This window comes from Anolis sagrei, chromosome 3 (genome assembly GCF_037176765.1).
Source record: "Anolis sagrei isolate rAnoSag1 chromosome 3, rAnoSag1.mat, whole genome shotgun sequence".
Taxonomy (NCBI): domain Eukaryota; kingdom Metazoa; phylum Chordata; class Lepidosauria; order Squamata; family Dactyloidae; genus Anolis; species Anolis sagrei.
Window position 1 is genome coordinate 62,226,012 of NC_090023.1, and position 22,858 is coordinate 62,248,869.

A 22,858-nucleotide genomic window follows, 5' to 3' on the forward strand; every position below is an offset into this window, starting at 1 on the left:
CAGAAAAATCCAATTTGTCTGTAGAACATCTACTTTTTATAAAATCACCAAGAAAGAGTGCATGTGTCTAGCATCCACTTTTCATTGCATGTTGTTTTAACTTGTTTTTTCCTGCCTCAATGAGATTTCATTTGGAAAATGAAATGTTTTACTGGAGGTAGGCTTGGCTGATAGAACTTCAGAATAATGTATACTTATTAGAAGGCTGCAAGATGGCAACATTTTGTTGCACTTGTTTTAATTTTGGCTTTTGAGAAATGGAATAGTGTTGACTCAGGAGATGTCTTTGTTAAAGTGGAATGACTTTTTCTATGCTCCCCAGAAAATGGTAAAAATTCCCTTGAAAATATTTGGAAACAAAAAGAATTTAAAATCTGAAAAAAAAATAGAGGTCCAAAAATTGTCCTGTGTGTCACATGCAGGCCATCAAGCACAATCACTATTTTTATATATCACTGGTGTATAAAATACACTGAAAGCTTACAGCCATCACCCAATTTGACCTCACATTGTTTTGTAGGTCTATAGAACCTCTCCACAATTTTTTCACTTGCAATTTGCAAGACAAGAAGTTGCTTAACATAGACTCGCACACATAAACAGCATCTTAGAGAACAGGAGAAGCCATGGACCATCTGAAAAGCATACATTGTCCATCTCTTTTTTTTTTTACTTTAGCTTGACCTTCCCAGAAGCCAGAAAAAAGCAGATTTAAGAGACATCTGGATGCTTGTATCATCTTATGTTTTCTTGGTGGAATGGCAAGTAGTTGGGATGCCATTATCTATGTGCTGCCTCGACCTTACAAAAAAGGGCAATTTCAGCTAATATAAATACTTGTATTCAAGTTACTAATTTTATTATTCCTATTTTATTTGTGGAATGATTGACATAATTTGTGAATTACACTCTTCAATTCAAATATCAATATCCCATTATTTCAGAAGACATGTTGTCCAGCTGCTCCTCTACTTCTTAATTTCTCACAAGGAAGTGTGTGTGTGTTGCCCCCTCAATGGACTGTCACATTGTCGTGGTGAGGGGGCTTGCATGTTCCAATGAACCCGCGGGCACAACGACTGGAGTTGTGCACTCCCAGGAGTGGCCGTGGGGGAGGTTCCAGACCTAGCACAGTCCGAAGACCCAAAGACCTCAATGACGGAGCAGGTGGAGGATAACATGGCACATGTTACAATGGCTGTGAAGGCGGAAGAAGGCTGCAACAGACTGAGAAGCCACGGTCATTGTGTTAAACTACACCACCAGTGGAACCTCACTCTGTGAAGACTGTGTGTTGATCAGTTGTGCACTGACCTCCACACATTAAAAAAAACTCACGCACAGGTGTCTTCCAAAGAAAATTAAAACAAACCAACCAAAGTCCCATGGCGATCAGCGAGTGGTGACGGGGTAGGACTGTGAAATCTAGAAGCCCCTAGTCACAGACTGGCACATGGGTGGTGGGTACGGACTCAGTCATTCTACCTCAAAGTCCGAGGCAGTTAAGTAGTTCGGCAGCTGTATCCACGACTGAGCAGCCCTTTTTAGGACTGACTCTGCTCACCCCACACGGGTAGGGGGCTAAAAATGGTGCCCTAAACATAGTCTGCCTCTCTTATCCCTGACTGGACTGCCGTGTTCAGTGGGGTCACCACCCTGCGGCCAAAAAATAAAAATGAACTTCGGTACATGGAACGTACGGACACTGATGGACAACACTGACAGTGAACGCCCCGAATGCAGAACTGCCATCATGGCAAGGAAGCTCATTGAACATCGAGAAAACCAAAGTGCTGTTCTAGCAGTCACCAGCCAACCCCTCTGCAATGCCAAAGATACAGCTTAATGGTGTAACATTAGAAAACTTTGACCATTTCCGCTACCTTGGCAGCCACCTCTCCACCAAAATCAACATCGACACTGAAATACAACACCGCCTGAGCTCTGCGAGTGCAGCATTTTTCCGAATGAAGCAGAGAGTGTTTGAGGACCGGGACATCTGTAGGGATACCAAGGGGCTTGTTTATAAAGCTATTGTCCTCCCAACCATGCTATATGCCTGCGAAACATGGACTGTCTACAGATGACACATACAACTCTGGGAATAATTCCATCAGCGCTGCCTCCAGAAAATCCTGCAAATCTCTTGGGAAGACAAGCGGACAAATGTCAGCATGCTGGAAGAAGCAAAGACCACCAGCATTGAAGCGATGGTCCTCCGCCATCAACTCCGCAGGACTGGCCACATTGTCCCAATGCCCGACCACCGTCTCCCAAAGCAGTTACTCTACTCCAAACTCAAGAACAGAAAATGGAATGTTGGTGGACAGGAAAAGAGATTTAAAGATGGGCTGAAAGCCGACCTTAAAAACTCTGGCATAGACACTGAGAACTGGGAAGCCTTGGCCCTTGAGCACTCCAGCTGGAGGTCGGCTGTGACCAGCAGTGCTGCAGAATTTGAACAGGCATGAATGGAGGGTGAAAGAGAGAAGGTGCATTAAGTGAACCCCGACCGAGAGCGCCTTCCACCTGGAAACCAATGCCCTCACTGCGGGAGAAGATGCAGGTCAAGAATAGGGCTCCACAGTCACCTATGGACCCACAAGAATACTGATCCTGGAAGACTATCCTACTCGTCCAACGAGGGATCGCCTAAGTAAGTAAGTAAGTAAGTGTGTTGTCAACCTGGATTAGGACCAGCATGCAAGAAAGGAGAAAGTTTTCAGGCACACACACTGTATGAAGATTTAAAATAAAAAATGGTGCAACTTTTTACACTTAAAGAAATCCTGCATTGAAGGTGGGGTGTCATTAAGGGAACCAAAGGGAACTGGGGGAAATGCTTAAATCTGATATTATATGTGGTGGCCCTGATCCAGATCAGACTGTGGGTATTTAAAAGATAAGGAGTAGCAGTGCCCCAATGTCTTTAAAATCATATATATTAGGGCCCTAATATATATGATTGTGAGGTTTCATATATATATTCATATATATATTATCATGTAACATGCCAAAAATTAATTATCCAGGACCACCCGTTGAATAAAACTTGGACTTGAAATTCAATTTAAGCCCCAAATAAAGTTCAACCCAAAAATTATGCTGTGGCCTAATAAATACCATAATAATCAAACTGAAATATAAATCATGCTGAAATTTATTCCTTAATTGGCTTAGAACCTCTCTCAGTTATTTATGTTTCCCCATTGTAGTACTAAGATGTTAAAAACTTTATGGACATAGGGTGGGGTGGGGAAAGTATGTTCTCCTGATCAGTAGCATTACAACTGCTTAACCAAATCACCTGGGGGAGAAATGAAAGCATACCTCTGCTAAGGGCAAGGTGTTAAAGTATTTTCCATCTGTTTGTAAAACTGGTTATTTCAAATCACCCATGGCTATCATACGTTTAAGAAACTAAATTACATAGCATTGTGTGCCAAGCCTCTCTGTTAAGACATTAAAACATTTTAAATGTGTGTGCTCAGCCAAAAGATTTATTCACAAAGAATCTCAAATAGTTTTCATCCCTTCAAACGTTATACAGAAGAGGGATGAATGGTAGCTAGACTGAGCTGCATGTGAACTGAGACTTGGAAATTTACATTCTGGGTGAATCTTTCAATCCCATTTAGCAAACACACACACATCACTTACGGATTTTTGACTGATTTGATGTGTCCCTCAACCCACACAACACACAAACACTTATCACAGGGTAGCATCACATATTACAGTAAGTAATAGTGAATCTACATTACAGATGAGTAGTAGTTTGATATCAGTTTAGCTGTCATGGTTCCATCCTACAGAATCTTGCCATTATTATTATTATTATTATTATTATTATTATTATTATTATTTGCAAAACAGAATTTCCTGTTAGAGAATTATCTGCTATCCAAATTAATGAAGTAGATGTGTTATTGGGAGGTATTTCTTAACAGACAATTGTGTACCAGAGGCAGAAACAACACTGAAACAATAGGAATAGGTTCCTACATCATGATAAAGAAAAAAGTGAATATGTTGCAGCAAACATTTTATTCAGAATTCACAAATTCAAAACAATTTGAATCTTCAATAGCATTTCCCCAAAATGTATCCAGGGATAATTTTTCCCCTTTCATCATCCTCCACTTTGATTATGATTTTCATTTTAGTAGATGTGCAGATCTATTCTTCTTTAATACCTGGGGATAGCTGGTAAGATAGGCTTAGCTGTTTTCCACTTTTAACTGAGTTTTGCTATTTGTTTATGTACAACAAGGGATTCTGGAGTAAGCTGCTGTTTACTTTGCTTGCTCTTAACTGGCACACAGTTACACTAGTACCATAGCAAAATCTCACTCCTTTTCATTCAAATTTTATTGAATTGTTGACTAGACTGTGTAGCCCTACACCAATAGTTAGTATTCCTCCAGTCTTCCTTCACCATCTACCCAATGATAAAGCTTTGTAAAAATAAAGAAAAATATTTTGTAAAAAGGAGCTTCTTTGTCAGAGGTTATATTAACACAACTATGCCTAATGCCTATAGTCAAGGCTGAAATCTGCCAACACCACAAAAGGAAGTCTTTCGCTTCTTTTCTTAAATTCTTTTAGGCAATGGGCCACTCTGCTAATATATTGGGTTTTCTACTGTGAGACATATTTCAGCAACTTTGTGTGTCATGGAGTAGTAACCCACTTGCTGATAACCTTCAGCAGCAACTGTAACAACTGTTGAAATCTGGCATAGATGCTGGGGTGTGGCCAACAAGTACATCAGTAATGGAACATGACTGCTAGGCACTGTTGTTATTGCTGCTGTTACTGCTGCCATTAAAAAAGGTAAAACATAAAATCAATAGACATAATACTATTAAAAAATATTGCAATCAGTTCCTAAAAGTCTATCAGTTGATTTTTTTTCACTTGCTAATGGAAGAATAGCAAGAGGGCAAATATCCTAGTCTCCCTAAAGAGGAACCTGGAAGGAATATCTGAGAAGTCTTGTGTCTTGTCTCCCCCCCCCCCCCAAAAAAAACATGCCTGTGAAGGTGCTATAGGACCAAAACAAGAACCTCAGTCAACCATCTCAAAAGACCAAATAGGACCATATAGGCTTACATTCCTCAGTGCAGAATAAATATGTGCATATGGACTGATGATATGCTGAGCCATATGCCGACCCTGATTTACTATAAGGCCTATGAACCAACCTGCATGGCCATTCTGTGCTTCATGGAAAGCAAGCAGGATTGAAATATGGCTACCTCCCTTTTGTCAAATACACAATGATTGCAGAAGCACTGAGACCACAAAAGGACTACACGGATCTAATTGCTGTTGTTATCATTCTGAGTATGGTTATTGAGAGATACACAGATGCTTCTCTGGCCCTTCCTGCTTGCTGAAAAGCAGGGAATGGTCAATGTGAGGTGGTTTTGAGGGCTTTATAGTAAGTCAAGAGTGGCCTTGGATACTGCAGAGAGAAGAAGAAAATACCAATTCCTGCAGCAACCAAACAAGCATGTCTGCATGCATAAGGGACACATAAGGGACATAAGGTTCAAGATTGGGAAAGGCGTACGGCAAGGCTGCATACTCTCACACAACCTTTTTAACTTGTATGCAGAACACATCATGCAATGTGCGGGGCTTGATGAATGCTGGGGTGAAAATTGCTGGAAGAAACATTAACAACCACAGATTTGCAGATGACACCACTCTGATGGCCGAAAGCGAGGAGGAGCTGAGGAGCCTTCTAATCAAGGTGAAAGAAGAAAGCGCAAAAACTGGGTTGCAGCTAAACATCAAAAAAACCAAGATTATGACAACAAGAATGATTGACAACTGGAAAATAGAGGGAGAAAATATTGAGGCCGTGACAGACTTTGTATTTCTAGGTGCAAAGATTACTGCAGAAGCAGACTGTGGCCAGGAAATCAGAAGATGCTTACTTCTTGGGAGGAGAGCAATGTCCAATCTCGATAAAACAGTAAAGAGTAGAGACATCACACTGGCAACAAAGATCCGCCTAGTCAAAGCCATGGTATTCCCTGTAGTAACCTACGAATGTGAGAGCTGGACCTTAGGGAAGGCTGAGCGAAGGAAGATAGATGCTTTTGAACTGTGGTGATGGAGGAAAGTTCTGAGAGTGCCTTGGACTGCGAGAAGATCCAACCAGTCCATCCTCCAGGAAATAAAGCCCGACTGCTCACTGGAGGGAAGGATACTAGAGACAAAGTTGAAGTACTTTGGCCACATCATGAGGAGACAGCAAAGCCTAGAGAAGACAATTATACTGAGGAAAGTGGAAGGTAAAAGGAAGAGGGGCCAACCAAGGGCAAGATGGATGGATGGCATCCTTGAAGTGACTGGACTGACCTTGAAGGAGCTGGGGGTGGTGACGGCCAACAGGGAGCTCTGGCGTGGGCTGGTCCATGAGGTCACGAAGAGTCAAAGACAACTGAACGAATGAACAACAACATGCATGCATCTGTTCTTAACAAAAATCCAGACATAGAGAAATAGGTACCCATCCAATAATAGCCTTAAGTGAACTTACAACATTCTGCCCTCACACATTTCATAAATATACAGTTGTGTGTCTGATTTTGGCAGGATTATAATGACTATCCAAACAATTTAGAACATCACTCAACTGCTCCTAGTCTAGTGCTGGGGATTTTAAACGTTAGCATCCAATCTCTTATTCTACAATATATTGTTTGGTTGGGGAGGGGCAAGATAAATGAGATCAACAAGTTTCATCTGCTGCAAAATGCAGTTTCATGCCTAGGTCATAAATTTAAGTGAGTGCTCTACAGGGATAATTACTTGGCAATCTAAATGTGTTGATCTTGATCTGAGGACATCTAAATTGTTTATAGTCCATAACTGTCTCTTAGGGTGATAAACTGCCTTTGGGGGTGATAAATTGCCTTATTGGGTGATAAACTAACAGCAAATTCCATCTCTGGTGGTGGAATGAGGTACAAGGCACTGAAGACATTTCCTGTACATGCAAGAGAGTAAAAACAACTGATTTTAAAACAAAACAAACACATTGCACATAGTCTAATTCTTAATAGAAAACAAAGGTGGGAAGTTTTTTGTCTTTCTCTTACCACCTTTGTAATATGATCAGCAGTGTTTTGGAGGTTGTTCCTGTTTATTAAAAATATGAGTCAACAGAATGTTGGTATTCATCATCTATCACATATTGGCTTACCTATCTAGCTCTGTATATCTATCAGTATATATCTATCCACCACTCATATCCCACTTTTCCCCCATGTGGTATCTAAAGACGATATTGGTAGGTATCACTTTTGGAAATCAGTTACCAGAACAAATATATCTGGGTTAATAATGAGAACAGGCTTAAATGTACCTTTATTCTTCATCTGTGATGACTACATTTGTGAGACAGAAAGATGAACGTAGGCTTCTGTGAGACAGAAAGATGAATGCACTTATTTGAAGAAGTCCAGTTTCTGTTTATTTTGAAAATCATAAGCTAAAAATTGTGCTGTCTTTATTGGAAACTGATATTAGATATTTTTTACCCCATGACATTTTTTCTTGATACATTTTGCTTTTAAACTTTGGAAAGAGCATCTTTTATTAAAGTTGGACAATTGGAAAAGATTTTCAAATAAAACTGTGAGAGTATTGTAAAATTGAGATGCATCCACATTCCAGTTTCACTAGTGGCAGCATTGCATATACAGAACCACTGAACCTTCTTCCATTGACCGGCACAATTTTTGTAAGCTACACCTTTCAGTCATGACAACTAGTGCCTTGCATATCATTGGTGTGGTAAATCTTCTCCACATTATATTCTAAACTTTAAAGAAGTTATTAAAGATGATGAACATATTTGAGGGTACGGTTAAGCTACTCTGATGATTTCTTTAAAGTTCAGACTAACATCCAGAGCTCATTCACCACCTAACATGGAGGCCATGAGCCTCTCTTCTCTCTTCCATGATTTTTTTATAAGGTGTATTTCCAAAGTCCAGCAGATGACATGGGATTTTAAGAGAGGGAAGAATTTTGTCTTCTCCTCTCTTCCTTTTCTGATTCCTCTTATGGATCTTAAATCTTCAATGAATAGGATTCCTGGTTGCTCGTGTAAGGCAAAAGCAGAATCCAATATATAGTCATACTAGTATTTATTTATTTATTTATTTATTTACTGCTCTTATATACCGCAATTCTCAGCCCGAGGGCGACTCATTGCGGTGTACAGTATTTCTTGCCTTTTTTTCTTACAAGGGATAACATTTTAAATAACTGTTGATGTCCTGTAAGATCTCCAGAAGATCTGCCTACACCAGTGATTCTCAACTTGTGGGTCCACAGATGTTTTGGCCTTCAGCTCTCAGAAATCCTAACAGCTGGTAAACTGGCTGGGATTTCTGGGAGACCCCTGGGGACCCACGGGTTGAGAACCACTGACCTTCACCATTTTACTTTATTTTCAAACATAATTATGAAATGTGCCAATTTGGTCCTTTTTGGTTTGTTCATTAATTGCTGTTCTACTGTTATGTTCTTTGTGGCATACATTAGACCTTTTGGGATATCTGATTATTCTAGAAGTTTAAGAGGTCTACAGCTCTTAAAGATACTTAGTAAAGATACTGTTGTTCATTTATTTAATTATTTTTCAGTATAAATTCATACTATGTTACACTTTTGTTTTGTTTTTTTGTCTATAGCAAAAAAAAGTGTTCACGTTAAGCATATAGTTAGTTATGGCATATATGCAGACACCAAGTGTGCCCTCAGGACACACTTTATGCAAGCCAGCATTTATTATAGTTGTGAGTCATTCTCCTTGGCAAACAGAGAGCAACTTCCAGAAGGTGGTAATTATTCTACATATTCTTCTACATATTTAGAGCTAATTACATTTTTAACAATGACAGTGATATTATTTTTTTATCCAGTGTTGGAGCTTTCCCAAAATGTTATGTCAGACTTGTTTGTGCTTCTGAAAATGCCGGCTTAGTAATTGTTAAATAAGTAATATCACTCATAATTTAAATAAGTTATTAAAGCAAATAAGAAACTTAAACCAATATATATATATATATATATATATATATATATATATATATATATCTGTCATAGAAATATTCTGATTTCTGCAGTAGATGTAAAATTTCAAATAGGAAAAAAATATGTATGAGAGGACAGGGACTTGATCTCAAAGTGCCTGTATATCAACACTTTCTTTATTTTAATCCACCTTTTTTCAATATGGTATCACAATTAGTGTAAAGCAAAATATAGTTACAATTGATAAGGCAACAATTTAAAATAGCAATTAAGCATTCAAAACATTTGTAGATAAAATATACTAATAATGATAACTGACTTAATGGATTCATACTATACAAAAAGAGATTCTGCCGAAACAGTAGGAAAAATTTCCTAATGGTTAGAACTGTTCAACAACAGAATGTGCTGTCTTGTGACCTTACTATACAGGATGGTAAAAAATTTCTCATGTGATGAGATCCTTGGAGTATGGTGTTGTCTTTTCCTTTGTAGGTTTTTATACTTTGATTTTGTGTACCTGCATGACAGGGGATTACACTATCTGAGTCTTGTGGTTTCTTCCACCTCTATTATTTTATAGTTCAACAAAAATACAGCATACCCCAGTTGAAAAAATCATCTGCAATTGAGAGTTAACTGCTCAAATTCTGGGTAAACAGAAAGGTCTTCATTGCCATGGAAAGGAATTCTACACCTAGGAGCAGCCATCTTTCCTGTGTCCTCAATAAAATGACAACAGGGCCAAGAAAAAGCTCTCCAGCAAGGATATTAAAAGAGTCTTAAGCAGGCTCTTAGCAAGAGATACAATATTTAATGTAGTCTTAAAAACCCTACATGGTATGGGTCCAGGTTACCTACAGGATTACCTTCTCCTGTACAATCCACCCTGAACACTTAGGTCCTCTGGGGGGCATCTACCCCAGCCTGCCAGAACCCAACTGGCAACCATCATCCAGATGACCTTTTTATCAGCCACTTCAAGACTGTGGAATGACACGCTGGATGAGATTCGACAGCTGTCTGCATTTAAGACACAATGTATTTTCATAGAATGTTTCCATTGATTATGTGTTTTTCACTATGTTGTAATCTGCCTCAAGCTACAAGAAGAGGCAGATGAGAAATGAATTTATCATCATCATCATCATTATACCAGTTTGATTCCACCATAACTCTCATGATCCAGTCCTGTTGGATTATGGGATGATACATTTGAAATTTGATTGGATACTTAGAATTCTCTCCTAGGGAGTTCTCATGAACTTTCATGAACTACAGCTAGGTTTCTCTAGTAGGAATTTTTAAGTTTTTCATTGAACTCAATATGTTGGAAATCTGTAGGGAAGAGCTTTGGCAGACCTACATACATTAAAAACTCTCAGTGTTCAGTGCAAGACTTTAAAATATATTGCTCAAACTGAAATAGAAAAATTCCATGTGAGAAATGGAAATAGAGTAGAGAGAATGGAGCCTACTGTGCTGTGCTCTGGAATTTAAAGGCAAAATGGCAGCCACTCTGCCTCCCTCCTCCATCAGCCTGATTGACTGAGAGGCATGCCAACATGTTTGGCTTCACCTCTCAGCAGCGTTTGGTTGACATGTAAATTTTAACTGCATCACAGGGGCCTTACAAAGAAAATGAAACTTAAGAAACGAAGGCATCCTAAGTTTTGATTTCTTAATTTTTGGTGCGGACGACGTGTGCACATCAAATATTGCATCATAAGTACAAATCATACAAAACTGGTCTGATTTACAACACTTTCCGATTTTTTGCACATACCTGTGGTTGGGATTACCACAATCTTCAACCAGCATGCCAAATGGCCAGGGATTTAATGGAAGTTTAAAATATCACCAGCATCATTCTCTGATCTAAACTACTTTAGAAGCATCCAACAGTAATTTCTATTATCCTGCACACTTCTGATATTTACATTAGTTTTGTGCCCTTGTGTCTTTATAACTGGTTACAAATCCAAAAAAATCCCATCTAGTTCATTACTATGACACATTGAATAGACTGGATTTGAAATCAGCCTCTTCTTGTAGAGATGGTGAAATGTTTACTATGATGTATAAACAGTCTGGGGACTGAAAGGCCACTAAAAATAATCAGACGCAAGTTGTCTAGTGAAGTATGTTTTCTTTTCTGAAGAGCATATTGCAGGACCATTCAGCAAAAAAAAAAAAAAAAAAAAAACCAACAACAATGAAAAGACTTGCTGTTTGGTGACTGATAGTATTATGAATTCAAAACAGGAAATAAATTACTATTTTGATAGTTTTAAAACTGCAAGGACATTTGGAAATATTGCTAAGGAAAATAGCAACTGTATGAGAACAACCTAAAAATACTTCTTGCAGTGCAGGTGCAGTAGTTGTGGTTCCAGGGCTAAGATGGAACTCTGTTTTGAGCCTTCTGTAAAAGAAAACATCCACTCATCAAATGTTCCAGACAGCCATAATTGAGTTGTATACTTTGCACATACAACAGTCAGTGTAAGTCTTAAAACTTGTTCAATGGTCTACTTGAAGATTCACTTATAAAGCATCTACAGCACATACATAAAAAAGAAATTGTACCTGTTTTCTAGTTAATGTTGGAGATTTTCTTGGTTTAGGGGTAGCAAGGGGGTTGGAGAAAGTCAATTCTCTACTTTTTTCTGGGGGTTTTCTATATTTTTATTCAGTTTTTAGATGTATGTTTTGCACTGGAAAAATGATTTCTAAAAAAGATGGAGAATTTGGAGAAAAATAAATTTGGGGAATTTGAGACCATTGAGGTTGCAGGAGGGAATGGACCACAAAACAGTTCCCAGAGACCACATATTCACCATCACTGACTATCAATAAAAGACAGAGAGGTGAATTAACAAAGCTTAATGCAGAAAGTATTATTTCCTACTTGAACTATGGGAAAATATATTACCCACTAATAAAGTACTGGTGTAACATCAAAACTACAAAATTGAAAATAATAAATAAAGAGATATTAATGCTGTACTTCTTTACAAAGAAATAGTTAAACACATCATTGTTCCACATAGTCAACATGAAGATATCTGTTTTTTATAATATGTAAAACCTGGAAACAACAAGGTTCTATATTTGTTTTTCCTCTTTAAAACATCATCATCATCATGAATAATAACCTGTATTATAGATCAAGAAATTGTATGATTTTAGAATAAGAAATGAGATATATGTTTTTAGAAGCGAGATTTACATCTTAAAACAAAGCTTAGAAAATAAGGCTAAGATTTACACCGTGGAAACATGTATTTCCTTTTTAAAAGATTGCAGCAATATTTTAATCTTGTTAAATCTTGTTACTAATGATATGTCTATAGACAAGTATAATTTGTACCTCATAAAAGAAGCTGGGGAGGACATGGGAGGAAGCCAGGGACAGCACGGAAACGTTGTGGGATGAGATCCCACAACCACGGACAGTAAGGGGAGAAAGCCTTACACTGTACCATGGTTTTCCTCAATGCCCTTTGGCTTCTTGACTTCCATGTGATGAGGTCCTTACATGTATTATGTAATAAGAAGGGAAACATCTAGAAAATGCTGAAATTGCTCAAGGAAAAACAAAGCAATCACTGCTTTCAGACAGAAAATATGCATAACTACAATGTATACATTTAGGTGTGTAGTGCCATTCATTTTTGGAGACAGCTTATTTTTTAGACTTTTTAATTGCTACATTTAAGAATATCCTATCACATCTACTTTATTTTCAACTATTTCCCCCACTGTCCCCTTACAAGAAGACAGAGATGGCTGTGGAAATGAACAAACTTCCCAAGAATCAGATTCACTTTGGACGACTCTTCACATTCCCAGTCATCATTACATTTTAGGCAGCACAATTCTGCCTCTGGTTGATGGGCAAAGTGGGCAGATTGCCATGTAGACATTACCATGACTCCCAGCCTCCAAAGGTGATGCATTTTGTCAGCTAATTCAGTGAAGATCTTTCGGTATAAGCTAGACAATAGCTGTCTTCACCGAATCAGCAGTATAGTTTATGGGAATCCACTCCACATTTGGCGGGAAAAAAGGATTATGTGGCCTTATGGATGAGATTTTGCAATGGTGCCAACAGAGAGAAAACAGCACTCCCTTTTGATTTCTTTTTCTTCATTTCTTGCATGGTTCAGAAAATGGTAGATCTCAACACTTGACTTTAACCAGACCAAGAAATGGAGCCCTGAAGCAAACTTTGTCTCTTTTCTTTTTCTTTCTTTCTTTCTTTCTTTCTTTCTTTCTTTCTTTCTTTCTTTCTTTCTTTGGCAGACCCCCAAGATGTTGCCTCTTTTATCTTGGTAGTCAGTTGCTTATGACTCCTAAAAGGCAAGAGGGTAATAGAAGAAACCCTAAACAGAATATGAAAGGTCTATCAATCACATTTGGAAAGGACAGATTCTAGAGAGGGTGACAGTTTGGTTTCCATATGGTACAGGGGCTTTTTGGTAGTAAGGCCACCATTATTAGTGAAGAATAAAAGCTTCTAGTGCTTTAATGAAAAGGCATTTGAGCCAAGCAAACTTGGCCATGGCACTGAATATGAGATCATTGCAAGACAAGTATAACCAACTAGAATGCTACCTTTTCCCCCTTTTGCTTAAGCAGATTTGTGCAATCTTTAATTTATGAAATCAGCACAGGAACTCAAAATTTTATTTGTAAAAATTGTGCTGGTTTCTCCTACTTCTGGTTCTACACAGCTGTCCCATAGATTAATGCATGCTTTATGCATTAATGCATACCCAAAAGGCCAGAAAGAACAGTAAAAGATGACATATATATTGATTATTTCCCTGCATGCAGAAAGCTAGGAAGATATGACATCTGAGTTCAGTCAATTCAGTCAATTTGTTCACAAACATTAATAAGCATCTGTTGCCAGTTGCTCCTGATTGCTTCTTGTGTGAGAGAAACAGCATCTACAAAGACATTGCTCAGGGCACCATGTTGCTCTGGCACCATGAAATGCAGAGCCAACCTTAAGAAATGAGGCCACAAAGTAGAGTCCATGATGGGCGAGTGTGGAGAAGAGCAGACCACCTATTACAATGCAGTTTGAGCCTTGCCACATGCACAATGGAGGACCTTCTTACAGTGACACCAGAGGCACTCCAAGTGGTCAGCTACTAGTCAAATGACATATAGTAGAATGCCAAGTTTTTTAAGCTTTGTGTTTTTTTAAAATACATTACAACTGTACCCTCGGTTTGCTTCTGATACAGTAAATAAAAAAGTAACCAGCATCTGGCAGGTTGGACAAATGGGAGTATCAAGATTACCTTAAGGCCTCTAAGGACATAATTAAATAAGATGAAGTGACTGATTCATGCAACAAAATTGTGATTGAAATAACAATATGTTGCAATGGATGATACAATCTTTGAAGGCATGGCATATTATTAGGTTCTTTTTAATGTTTTTACTTTCTTTCTTTGTAAGATGAAATCCCTTAGTATACTTGACTGACATAATGCTTAAAATATTTTTTCTTACTGTCATGTCTGAGTACTTCCAAAAATACAAAAGTAAGCAGAGGTTCAAGAATGTTATTATGAACTGTGAACCATATTTATTCTTAGCAAAGTGCCAAGGTAGTGCAAAGCCCTCTTGTCTTACACGCATTCATTATAAACTACTACTAAAGAATGGAAGTTAATTTTTGTAGACAGTTGTTTATGCTTTATTAAAGTAACTGAATGGCTCAACATCCCAGTCTGTACTCAAAAACAAAAGTATAAGCCCATTGGTGTGCTTAATTTCTCACATAATTAGAACTTTTCCGTTAGTAACAGTGTCTATTTTGGTAAAGGGGTGTGTGTCCAAGAATAGTTAGGAACAGAAATGTGAGCAGCACAACACATCCAATGTTTGTTTAGAAAGAGACTATGTAAAGTTACAGCTCACATTCAGCGAACCAGTTTCCTTTAAATTATTATGTCACTATGCCACCTAAATATTTGTAGTCAAAATTCATTTTGGGTTTCTGAAATCAATAGAATATTTCTGTAAACTTTTTCATACTTAAGAGGCTTGTTTGTTTTTAAATAAAGAGCTTTAATCTGCCTTCATGATATAAATGTGGAATATATACTGATTATTCAAATGATTGGTGTGAAAATGATGGTTGTTTGACAAGCAATATATGCAAAGTAGAAGAAGCATAAATATTTCCTAATAAAGTAACAAATATAGATTCTAATCTACTGATTTGAACTTTGCTTTCTTTTTGTTCTTTGCAAAGAACTGGTGGTAGCTTTCAAGTGAAAATCGTTCACATTTGACTAAAATACACTCTTGCCTTGGATCTATACTAATTCATTATATGGCTTTATTTTGGATGATTCTTCCTAATTGTTATGGTAGAGTAATTGCATATTGAAATTAAAACAAATATGCCAATTGTTTGTGTTCCTGTAATGGAAAGGCGGTTGTTTCATAGGCTAAGGAATAACTATTTTTGTAAACAGACAAATCAACCCATTAAGATGGTTTATAGTTTCAAGCATAATCGCAGATACCTCCCTGAATATAATATACATAAGGCTACATTATTACTATCATTCCAAAGTAGCACATCTTTCCATTTTATTACAAATACAGAAATGAATGTTATGCTCCTCTTCAGTGCTTTGTTTTAAATACAACTTTTGTTCAGATTGCCAGTTTATTAAACTGTTCTACAAAAGAGCTCAAAGACTATCAGACCTATGATGACATATTAAGTTATTTATACTTACATGAAAATGCTACAACAAGCTTTTCTCCAGAATCTCATGTTGTACACTATTTTGATCTTCACTTTCTTAATATTGTTGCAGTGCTATGAAAAAGTAAAATGGAAAAAAAATGATGAATGTGCCCCGGAAAATCTGAATGGAGATAACAAAATGGTGAGTGCATATATTAAAATATTTTTCATCACAAAACTTTGAATTCAATACATTGGATACAGATATTGATATTGGATGCATATTGGCACCAGGATGCATATTGGCACCGGGACTCTGGTGCAGCTGGTTGGGAGTCAGCTGCATTAAGATATGATATGACTGATTAATAGCCATAAAATTGGAATGCTATCAATGAGTGAAGGATATTGGTTTATATCTATTTGGTTCAGATGATATGACACCTTTGTGTTGAAATAGCTCTTAACTAATATTTTTAATTAGTATGCCTTACAGATCATTAGTTAAGTTTCTACCAAGAGGATTGATAATTTATTGCCTACAGAAATCTGGAAAAGATCTCATGTTGTCTTTTTTATTTCAAATATATGAGGAATGGGGAGAGGTACAAAAGTGAATATAGAACTGGGACATTTTAAACATCTTACATCTTCGTCTTCCATTGCTGTCTAATTTTCTATGAAGTTAAAAAAGAAAAGAAGGAAATAACATTTGTTTTCAAATCTAAAACAGAAGGATAGAAAAGCAGGTGTACAGTGTTTTGAAAAAAAGAGATAGAAAACTTGAGAAATGGAAAATAGAAAGTCCTAACTAACACTTCCTACCCTATCTCTGCTGCTGTCTTCACAATCAAAAACTCTATTGCTGACAAAGCAAAGAAATAAAGAGACCACACAACAGGAATGAATTGAACAAAGGACAACTTTTCTTAAAGAGTTACATTGTGGTTAATCAAACTATTTGAGGGAGTGATCTGATATGGGAGACATAGAGGCAGTCTGTAATTCCTGACATGAGCCCCCAACCTCCCCTTGGGTGTTAAACCCCTAAGAGCAATCCATAATTTACATGGTTGCTTGAAGGCAAGTTCTTATCCTGGAAGGCTAATCAAGGGGTGTAAGCCCCCAAAGTCACTTTGACTTCTAACTAGAGCTAAAATCACAGAGACCAGACCCAAGGAAAGAATATTAATCCCCCACCCCCAGATCTCTTGATCCACAAAGGGGGGTCAAAATTCCCATCCAACACCAAATTCGAAGAGGGAGATGGAGAGTGAATGACTGACTTAAATCACCTAATGAGGCCATTTCCTTTCATTCCCTAGACACATGTCAATATCTTACTGGTTTCCTCTAGATGTCAGCAAATCCATCTACCCCTCCTCCACTGCTTTATGGTGTTGTAAATGTGCTTTTTGTAATAAAACTTCTTATCACTGGTAAATTAATTTTCCAGGATTCCTTGGATATAATTCTTGTCACTAATTTCACCATTATTTTCTTTTCTTTTCTTGTTATTCCTACATTCCTGTACTACTAATTTTCTCTTGGTACTATAGAAAACCCAATATTTTCATTTCCTTTTCTTATTTTAAATAGTCAGAAAAAGGCTGCCATTTGTCTTCAAATTTGGGTCTGGTGATTATATAAACCTAGTCAATTTGTACATCTCTAACTATTACAGTATTATATTTCCTCCTCAAATTTGGGAGGGTCTGGCAGTTGTGTAAACTTGACCAGTTTGTCCATTTCTGCCAGATCCATCATTTTTGTAATCCATAAATCTTGAGTGGGAATTTCCTCTTATTTCCAGTAATCACAAATGATGAAAAGCTCTTATTTTGTTTGGTGAGTCCAGTCCATTTATATTTAAAGAAGGTATTGTCAAGGTCCTCGCTCTTGAAATAGACGATGCCACTTTTGTTGCCAATTGGCATAAACCCGTAGATCCGATCTTGTGGTGAAGTATAATGCACAAGCTCGCTTCTATGGGTCTGTGTCTCTATGGTAATCTGACCAAAGTGTGCACAGCAAGTTTATTGAGAATAACCATTTTCAAGTTCTCTTACATCCCCTTATTTTGGTGTTTTTTTAATCAATACCATTATGCATGTCTAGTGGACATTTTTCTATTAATTATATTTGTTCAGTTTCTTTGTTTTTTTTTTAAAAAGAGCACAATATAGCTTGTTTATGTTTTGTGTCACAATACTTTTCCATACTTCAGAAATGGAGAAGAATGAAAAAACAGTGGCTGTAATCTGTCAAAAAATAATTGCACAAATAATTTGACTTTATTTATTTTTATTTATTTATTATTTAAACTTATATGCCGCCACTCCCCTGGGGCTCGGAGTGGCTTACAAGAATAGCTAAAATCTAACAAAATTTAAAAGCAGTTTAAAACAATTTAAAAACAATTTACTGTTCTCAACTATGGAATGCAATGTCCATGATAATTCCATGGCTGGCAACAGGGAACCAAATGTGTCTCTGGAATATGGCTCTTGTCCACAATCTTGAAAAAATATATAAAAGTTCTTAAACATCAATATATAGAAGGAACATGATTTCCCATCATATAGAAAAAGAAAGATACACATTGCATCTATGTGATCTGACAAGCAAATCCACTTAAGCGTTTTTAGAAGACAAGTATAGTTGACCCTCCACATTTTCAGGTTTGACATTTGCAGATTTTTAAATTGTCTTGTTTTAAGTGATAAATTATTCATTATCTTTTTGGCATTATAAACTATTGTTATAGTTATTTGTTATCTTAATTTTGTTGCATGCAGCCCTATAGTCTTTAGATATGAAAGAGGATAGGAATATTTTAATCAATAAATAAATGCCCTCCTCACCTAAGAAAGGCTCAATTGTTTTGTGGAGCATACTCAAAAGGCCTCACTAATGATTTTATGTTCTTACCACACATAATGGAATCTAATGAATGGTAAGTTTCTGCCATATTACAAAGAGATGCAGAAGATAAGAAGAAGACTTTGGAAACTGTGTGCATCCGGGTTGAGGTAGTAGGTTGTATGGTTTAGAGTTACACCCTGGGAGTTAACTGTACAACCTTCTAGCTTTCCTTGGAGCACACTTGAACCATCGAGGAATCCATCATCTGTTTAATCCAATACAATAGACTCTGTGTTGTAAGATATATTAATCTGAAGCTTTATTGTTTTTAGTTTAAAGTTAATATTTCCATATTCTGTATCTACAATGCTTCAAAAACATTTTCATGGATAATGCATCTGTCTGTTTAAACAAAAGAAAACTAGTATAACATAACATCAGAATTTAAATCCCAGAACTATGTTAAGAAAAAGTCTCATCAGAGTTTGATTGTATAGGTTGACAGGTGCCTTTCTAGTTTTCTGGCAGCCATTCCTACAGGGACATTTCTCATATAAACATTCAAATGACCCAATGATTGGGGTCCCAATTGAGGACATCCAAGAGTGTCAATTCTCTGTCATACTGTGGTATGCAGTCATAACTACAAGTCTTTGTAATACAATTGGCTTTGAAGGACCTACACAATAAAAACCTTAGTCTGTATGATTGGTTGATTTAGATATTCCTTTAGCCACCTGGAAATTGCTGATGGGAACAAAGGAAATGAACATAGGTTGAAGAACATTTGAAAGCTATCTAAACTGTTCTAAGCTATCTAAACATCCTGGAGTCAACCTATCCTAGATTGGATATATATTATATACTGTTTATGTGGCAGTATGCATGTTCTTTTCTTCAGTTGCATATCAAAAAAGAGGAATTTCCCTTCTGAGATTATTGTTTTTAGTATGCCAAATTTATTTTTATTGCTTGAAGAAAAATATTCAGTCTGCCATTTCCCATGTGAAGTAATACAGTCCAGAAACAGACTGTATCACATGACGCTTCTGTTTTGCATCTGTATCTCTCAGGAAAGGTTTCATAGCAATTCCATGGCTAAGTATTTAACTTATTACCTTATCTGAACTGAGAATTAAACTTACTATGTCCGTCTTCTCCTGGTTTCTGGTAAGGAAAAAGGGAACATGGGGTGAATCTGTCGCCCGTATGCAGGTTCTTCTCATGACGTTTCCCCCATCACATGGAGGAAGTGTTTCCCTTGCTTTGCCACATTGCTGGGGAAGCATCTGATTATTCTTTTACACCAATTGGGGGTGGAATCACAGTTGACATTATCTGATGGTTGCCATATGGCTCTGGCTCCCAAGAAGGCCCTAAGCATCCTAGGATGCTTATTTTGAGCCATGTGATAAGAAGGATGTTGCCAGGGATTTGTTTCATTTTCTGAATTTTTAACCATTCAAGTTTGTCAGCCATTTCATATGGCATAATTTTAAACCCTTGGTACTACTTTAACTGATAACTTAGTAGAACCATATGGTAGTAGACTGTATGGTAGCTGTTGTTCCCAAGCATATCACATTATCATGGTAACCCGGTTGAGTATTTCATGCTATTCACTATTAGGCCAAAACAAAGCCCTCCTCAAATATTAAAGAGACAAACTAGGGAAGATTAAATGCCTAGTTTGATTGGCTTAAATGCAGTTTCTAGTACTGACTTTGGTAGACTCAGTTGCTGGATGGTGAATCAGTGCTTACATAAATCCAGCAGATTCAATGCATCGATACAGCAGCTGAATCAAATCACCTGTGGTGCAGTTTTCCTATTTTTCTATTGCTTTCCACTTTGCCAAGCATTACAATCTTTTTCAATTATTCAAGTCATCCCATATTTATTTATTTTAATTATGTAAGGCCTTTCTCCCAGATGGGACCCAAGGTGGCTCACAACACCCTTGATGTAGTCATCTCTGCTTCTAGTGGGAGTTTATGTCTAATTTGCTTTCAGATCTATTCATTTTAAGTGGCCCATTGTATTGGTAGAACCTTTCTCTAGCACATTCAAATGAGTTGATTTGCTTCACATCAGCTTTCTCCATTGTTCTGCTTTTGCATTCATGCATAGAAATAAGAAGTACTGTGTTGAAGGTGAACAAATATCATGATCTTCATAAAAATTATTTCACAGTATAAGTTGGAAAATAGGAACAGTGACATCGTAACTGCTTTGTACATGTCATTTGAAAAAGAAAAACATCTTTGACTTCCAGTTTTGAGAAAAAGTAGGGTATAAAAATGATGGCGACAATTGTGGGAGTGATTTTGATTGGTGACAATGACTGGTGGTTTAAACAACCCAGCACTGAAAGCACGCATATTTGATTTCTTATACATTGAACTATATAGTAAATTGCCGAGTTAAATGGTAAAGTGTAGACTCTATGAGCTATGTATTGAAATAAGATAAGCTCAGCCCTTATTTTGGAAGCTCATATGGTAACCTTTAGCAAAATTATTTGTGGCAGAAATATAAAACTGGGTTGCTGTGAGTTTTCTGGGGTGTATGGCCATGTTCCAGAAGCATTCTCTCCATGTTCCAGAAGCATTGCTCACATCTATGGCATGCATCCTCAGAGTTTGTGTGGTTTGTTGAAAACTAGGCAAGTGAGGTTTATGTATCTGTGGAATGTCTAGGGTGGGAGAAAGAACTCTTGTCTGCTTGAGGCAAGTGTGAATGTTGCAATTGGACAACTTGATTTTAGCATAAAATGCTTTCAAAGCATCTGAGAGCATAGAATATAGTGCTCAGTTTGTGTCACCAATTCCACCCAGAGGAAAAGTGTTCTTGCCATACATCAAGGGAACCACTGACTGCATTGGGAAGCTGATGAGGAAAAACAACAAGCAGACTATCTACAGACCCACCAAGAAAATCCAACAAATGCTACATTCAGCAAAGGACAAGAGGGACCCTCTCATTTCTGCAGGAGTCTACCGTATACCATGTAGCTGTGGACAAATCTACATAGGGACCATCGAACGCAGCATTGCCCAAACACAAATCAAGGAACATGAAAGGCACTACAGACTATTTCAACTAGAGAAGTCAGCCATAGCAGAGCACCTGATGAACCAACCTGGACACAGCATATTATTTGAGAACACAGAAATGCAGAACCACTCTCACAACCACCATGTCAGGCTACACAAAGAAACCATTGAAATCCATAAGCATGTGGACAATTTCAACAGAAAGGAGGAAACCATGAAAATGAACAAAATCTGGCTACCAGTATTAAAAATCTTAAAATTACAACAGCAAAACATCAGAGAGGAAACAATCAGGGACAGCTAATCACCTCTCAACAAAAGATTCCCTCATGCACTAACAAGCCACACCAAAAAAAACTGCCAGGCCATCAAGTGCTAATGAAGGTGGTCAGTTGAACCATTCACACCTAGCTCCAGCAGACAAGAGTTCTTTGTCCCACCCAGGCCCGTAGCCAAGATTTTGATTTGGGGGGGGGGGCTGAGTCTGAGTGAAAGAGGATCTACTCTAGCAAACCATTTGTATCATTACCCCAATAACCCCATGCATATGGGATATATTGAGTATGGTGATCAGATCATGATATGAATAAACATAACAGTTTAAATAATACACCAGTAAGGCCTTCTTGCGGACCACCATGAGAACTTCGGGGGGGGGGGGGTTGAAGCCCCTCAAGCCCCCCACCCCACCCCAGCTGCATGCCTGGTCCCACCCTAGTCATTTCACAGATATGTAAACCCAATTTTCCTAGTTCCAACAGACCTCACAACCTCTGAGGATGCTTGCCATAGATGCAGGCAAAACGTCAGGCGAGAATGCCTCTAGAACATGGCCATATAGCCCAAAAAAAGCTACAACAACCCAGTGATTCCAGCGATGAAAGCCTTCGATAATAAATTCATATTTGCTTTATTTTAATGGGTCCAGTCTTTCCTTTAGAGTTATGTTAGAATTAGTGTGTGTGAATAAACTCAAATAAAAAAATAATAGTATTCTGAAACCACCTCATATATTTAAAAAAGATATTTTGTTAAAAGAGATATAATATACTCATGTACAGTACAAGTTTACCTTATGGAAAAGTCAATTTGTGGTCAGTGGTAAAATCCACATCAACAGAGGTAGAATCAACACTCAGACATTTTT

The 22,858-nt window shown here is 37.4% G+C and overlaps 2 long non-coding RNA genes across 8 annotated transcripts in view; one reads left to right on the plus strand and one right to left on the minus strand.

Moving 5' to 3' along the window:
- LOC137096714 (uncharacterized) overlaps positions 1 to 22,858 on the plus strand; it is a 354,124-nt gene that overhangs the window by 259,620 nt on the left and 71,646 nt on the right. For all 6 annotated transcript variants that reach the window (XR_010909640.1, XR_010909642.1, XR_010909638.1 and 3 more), the window contains one exon: positions 15,921 to 15,992. This is a non-coding gene — a long non-coding RNA (uncharacterized lncRNA). The remainder of the gene's footprint in view (positions 1 to 15,920; positions 15,993 to 22,858) is intronic.
- LOC137096715 (uncharacterized) overlaps positions 12,347 to 22,858 on the minus strand; it is a 35,218-nt gene continuing 24,706 nt past the window's right edge. For both annotated transcript variants that reach the window (XR_010909645.1, XR_010909644.1), the window contains exons 2-3: positions 15,840 to 15,922; positions 12,347 to 13,421 (exon numbers count right to left, since the gene is read on the minus strand). This is a non-coding gene — a long non-coding RNA (uncharacterized lncRNA). The remainder of the gene's footprint in view (positions 13,422 to 15,839; positions 15,923 to 22,858) is intronic.